This window comes from Triticum dicoccoides, chromosome 2A, assembly GCF_002162155.2.
Source record: "Triticum dicoccoides isolate Atlit2015 ecotype Zavitan chromosome 2A, WEW_v2.0, whole genome shotgun sequence".
Classification (NCBI taxonomy): Eukaryota; Viridiplantae; Streptophyta; class Magnoliopsida; order Poales; family Poaceae; genus Triticum; species Triticum dicoccoides.
In genome coordinates, this window is record NC_041382.1 from 784651786 (window position 1) to 784657785 (window position 6000).

The following is a 6000-nucleotide window of genomic DNA, read 5'->3' on the forward strand; positions in this document are numbered from 1 at the left end:
ACCATCATTGATTCAACGAGCTAGTCAAGTAGAGGCATACTAGTGACATTCTGTTTGTCTATGTATTCACACATGTACTAAGTTTCCGATTAATACAATTCTAGCATGAATAATAAACATTTATCATGATATAAGGAAATATAAATAACATTATTATTGCCTCTAGGGCATATTTCCTTCAGTCTCCCACTTGCACTAGAGTCAATAATCTAGTTCACATCTTTATGTGATTAGTTCACATCTCCATGTGACTAATACCCAATGGGTTTACTAGAGTCAATAATCTAGTTCACATCGCTATGTGATTAACATCCAAAGAGTGATCATGTTTTGCTTGTGACAGAAGTTTAGTCTACGGGTCTGCAAGATTCAGATCCGTATGTGTTTCGGAAATTTCTATGTCTACAATGCTCTCCACGGAGCTAGTCTAGCTAATTGCTCCCACTTTCAATATGTATCTAGATCAAGACTTAGAGTCATCTAGATCAATGTAAAAAGCTTGCATTGACATAACTCTTTACAACGAACTCTTTTATCACCTCCATAACCGAGAAATATTTCCTTAGTCCTTGAAGGATAATTTTGACCGCTGTCCAGTGATCTACTCCTAGATCACTATTGTACTCCCTTGCCATAAAGATGCTAAGGTATACAATAGGACCGGTAAACAGCATAGCATAGTTTATAGAACCTATGACTGAGGCAAAGGGAATGATTTTTCATTCTCTTTCTATTTTTCCGCGGTGGTCGGGTTTTGAGTCTTTACTCAACTTCACACCTTGCAACACAGGCAAAAACTCCTTCTTTGAATGATCCATTTTGAACTACTTCAAAATCTTGTCAAGGTATGTACTCATTGAAAAAACTTATCAAGCGTCTTGATCTATCTCTATAGATCTTGATGCTCAATGTGTAAGCAGCTTCATCGAGGTCTTTCTTTGAAAAACTCTTTTTAAACACTCCTTTATGCTTTTCAGAAAATTCTACATTATTTTCGATGAATAATATGTCATTCACATATACTTATCAGAAATGCTGTTGTGCTCCCACTCTCTTTCTTGTAAAAACAGGCTTCACCGCAAGTCTGTATAAAACCATATGCTTTGATCACTTTATCAAAGCATATATTCCAACTCCAAGATGATTGCACCAGTCCATAGATGGATCGCTATAGCTTGCTCACTTTGTTAGCACCTTTAGGATCGACAAAACCTTATGGTTTCATCATATACAACTCTTCTTTTAAGAAATCCATGAAGGAATACAGTTTTGACATCCATTTGCCGGATTTCATAAAATGCGCCAACTCCTAACATGATTCGACAGACTTTTAAGCATCGATACGAGTGAGAAAATCTCATCGTAGTCAACACCTTGAAGTTGTCAAAAACATTTTGTGACAATTTGAGCTTTGTAGATAGTAACACTACTATCAGTGTTCGTCTTCCTCTTGAAGATCCATTTATTCTTAATGACTCACCGACCATCGGGCAAGTTAATCAAAGTCCATACTTTGTTCTCATACATGGATCCCATCTCAGATTTCATGGCCTCATGCCATTTCGCGTTATCTGGGCTCATCATCGCTTCCTCATAGTTCGTAGGTTCGTCATGGTCAAGTAACATGACATCCAGAACAGGATTGCGTACCACTCTGGTGCGGATCTCACTCTGGTTGACCTACAAGGTTCGGTAGTAACTTGATCTGAAGTTACATGATCATCATCATTAGCTTCTTCACTAATTGGTGTAGGAGTCACATGAACAGATTTCTGTGATGAACTACTTTCCAATAAGGGAGCAGGTACAGTTACCTCATCGGGTTCTCCTTTCCTCCCACTCACTTCTTTTGAGAGAAACTCCTTCTCTAGAAAAGATCCATTCTTAGCAATGAATGTCTTGCCTTCAGATCTGTGATAGAAGGTGTACCCAACTGTCTCCTTTGGGTATCCTATGAAGACACATTTCTCTGATTTGGGTTTGAGCTTATCAGGATGAAACGTTTTCACATAAGCATCACAACCCCAAACTTTAAGAAACGACAACTTTGGTTTCTTGCCAAACCACAGTTCATATGGCGTCATCTCAACAGATTTAGATGGTGCCCTATTTAACGTGAATGCAGCTGTCTCTTATGCATAACCCCAAAACGATAGTGGTAAATCGGTAAGAGACATCATAGATTGCACCATATCTAATAAAGTACGGTTATGATGTTCAGACACACCATTACGCTGTGGTGTTCCAGGTGGCGTGGGTTACGAAACTATTCCGCATTGTTTCAAATGAAGACCAAACTCGTAACTCAAATATTCTCCTCCACGATCAGATCGTAGAAACTTTATTTTCTTGTTACGATGATTTTCCACTTCACTCTAAAATTATTTGAACTTTTCAAATGTTTCAGCTTTATGTTTCATCAAGAAGATATACCCATATCTTACTTAAATCATCTGTGAAGGTCAACAAATAACGATACTAGCCGCGAGCCTCAACACTCATTGGACTGCATACATCAGTATGTATTATTTCCAACAAGTCTGTTGCTCACTCCATTGTTCTGGAGAACGGAGTCTTAGTCATCTTGCCCAATAGGCATGGTTCGCAAGCATCAACTGATTCATAATCAAGTGATTCCAAAAGCCCATCAGCATGGACTTTCGTCATGCGCTTTACACCAATATGACCTAAACGGCAGTGCCACAAATAAGTTGCACTATCATTATTAACTTTGCATTTTTGGCTTCAATATTATGAATATGTGTATCACTTCGATCGAGATTCAATAAACCATTCACCTTGGATGTATGACCATTGAAGGTTTTATTCATGTAAACAGAACAACAATTATTCTCTAACTTTAAATGAATAACCGTATTGCAATAAGCATGATCAAATCATATTCATGCTTAATGCAAACACCAAATAACATTTATTTAGATTCAACTCTAATCCCGAAAGTATAGGGAGTGTGCGATGACGATCATATCAATCTTGGAACCACTTCCAACACACATCGTCACTTCACCCCTAACTAGTCTCTGTTCATTCTGCAACTCCCGTTTCGAGTTACTAATCTTTAGCAACTGAACTAGTATCAAATACTGAGGGGTCTCTATAACACTAGTAGAGTACACATCAATAACATGTATATCAAACATACCTTTGTTCACTTTGCCATCCTTCTTATTCGCCAAATACTTGGGGCAGTTCTGCTTCCAGTGACTAGTCCCTTTGCACTAGAAGAACTTAGTCTCAGGCTTAGGTCTAGACTTGGGCTTCTTCACTTGAGAAGCAATTGGCTTGCCGTTCTTCTTGAAGTTCCCCTTCTTCCCTTTTCCCTTTTCTTGAAACTAGTGGTCTTTTCAACCATCAACACATGATGATTTTCTTGATTTCTACCTTCATCAATTTCAGCAACACGAAAAGCTTGGGAATCGTTTTTGTTATCCCTTGCATATTATAGTTCATCACGAAGTTCTAGTAACTTGGTGATAGTGACTAGAGAACTCTGTCAATCACTATCTTATCTGGAAGATTAACTCCCACTTGATTAAAGTGATTGTAGTACTCAGACATTCTGAGCACATGCTCACTAGCTGAGCTATTCTCCTCCATCTTGTAGGCAAAGTGCTTGTCAAAGGTCTAATACCTTTCGACATGGGCATGAGTCTGAAATACTTATTTCAAATCTTGGAACATCTCATATGCTCTGTGGTGTTCAAAACATCTTTGAAGCCCCGATTCCAAGCCGTAAAGCATGGTGCACTAAACTATCAAGTAGTCATCATATCGAGCTCGCCAAACGTTCATAACGTCTGCATCTGCTCCTGCAATCGGTCTATCACCTAGCAGTGCATCAAGGAAATAATTTTTCTGTGCAGCAATGAGGATAATCCTCAGATCACGGATCCAATCCGCATCATTGCTACTAACATCTTCCAACTTAGTTTTTTTCTAGGAACATATCAAAATAAACGGGGAGCTACATCGCGAGCTATTGATCTACAACATAGTTATGCAAATACTATCAGGACTAAGTTCATGATAAATTAAAGTTCAATTAATCATAATTAAGTACTCCCACTTAGATATATATCCCTCTAATCCACGTGATCCAAATCAACTAAACCATGACCGATCATCACGTGAAATGGAGTAGTTTTCAATGGTGAACATTGATACGTCCATTTTGCATCAGGCTTTTATATCAATATTTATTGCATTATGGGCTATTATTTCACATTATGTCACAATACTTATGGCTATTCTCTCTTATTTTACAAGGTTTAAATAAGGAGGGAGAATGCCTTCAGCTGGAATTCGGGGCTGGAAAAGGAGCAAATATTAGAGACCTATTCTGCACAACTCCAAAAGTCCTAAAACTCCACGGAACACCTTATAATAAATAATGAAAAATCCTCGCCAAAGATGAAGACCAGGGGGCCCACACCCTTCTCATGAGGGTGGGAGACGCCCCCCTAGGGCGCGCCCCCTGCCTCGTGGGCCCCCTAGTGGCTCTCCGATGACCATCTTCTCCTATATGAAGTCTTTCGTCGAGAAAAAAATAGGAAGCGACCTTTTGGGATGAAACTCCGCCGCCACGAGGCGGAACCTTGGCGGATCCAATCTAGAGCTCCAATAGAGCTATTCTACCGGGGAAACTTTCCTCTCGGAGGGGGAAATCATCACCATCGTCATCACCAACGCTCTTCTCATCGGGAGAGGGCAATCTCCATCAACATCTTCATCAGCACCATCTCATCTCAAAACCCTAGTTCATCTCTTGTATCCAATTCTTGTCTCCAAGTCCGGGATTGGTGCTAGTAGGTTGCTAGTATTGTTAATTACTCCTTGTAGTTGATGCTAGTTGGTTTAATTGGTGGAAGATCATATGTTCAGATCCTATATGCATATTAATACCCCTCTGATTATGAACATGTTTATGCTTTGTAAGTAGTTACGTTTGTTCCTGAGGACAAGGGAGAAGTCTTGCTACAAGTAGTCATGTGAATTTGGTATTCGTTCGGTATTTTGATAAGATGTATGTTGTCTAGCCTCTAGTGGTGTTATGTGAACGTTGACTACATAACACTTCACCATTATTTGGGCCTAGAGGAAGGCATTGGGAAGTAATAAGTAGATGATGGGTTGCTAGAGTGACAGAAGCTGAAACCCTAGTTTATGCGTTGCTTCGTAAGGGGCTGATTTGGATCCATATGTTTCATGCTACGATTAGGTTTACCTTAATACTTTTGTTGTAGTTGCGGATGCTTGCAATAGAGGTTAATCATAAGGGGATGCTTGTTCAAGTAAGAACAGCACCCAAGCACCGGTCCACCCACATACCAAATTATCAAAGTACCGAACGCGAATCATATGAACGTGATGAAAACTAGCTTGACGATATTCCCATGTGTCCTCGGTAGCGCTTTTCCTTATATGAGAGTTTGTCCAGGCTTGTCCTTTGCTACAAAAAGGATTGGGCCACCTTGCTGCACTTTAGTTACTTTTGTTACTTGTTACTCGTTACAAATTATCTCATTACAAAACTATCTGTTACCACTTATTTCAGTACTTGCAGATAATACCTTGCTGAAAACCGTTTATCATTTCCTTCTGCTCCTCGTTGGGTTCGACACTCTTACTTATCGAAAGGACTACGATAGATCCCCTATACTTGTGGGTCATCAAGACTCTTTTCTGGCACCGTTGTCGGGGAGTGAAGCGCCTTTGGTAGGTGGAATTTGGTAAGGAAAAATTTATATAGTGTGCTGAAATTTACTGTCACTTGTTACTATGGAAAGTAATCCTCTGAGGGGCTTGTTCGGGGTATCTTCACCCCGACCAGTAGAGCAAAGAGTTGCTCCTCAACCTACTGAACCTATTGAAAATGAAATTCCTTATGAGTATCATTCGAGTATAACAGAAAAACTGTTAGCTAATTCTTTTACAGGAGATGGAACAAAGCATCCTGATGAACACCTAATATATGTGGAT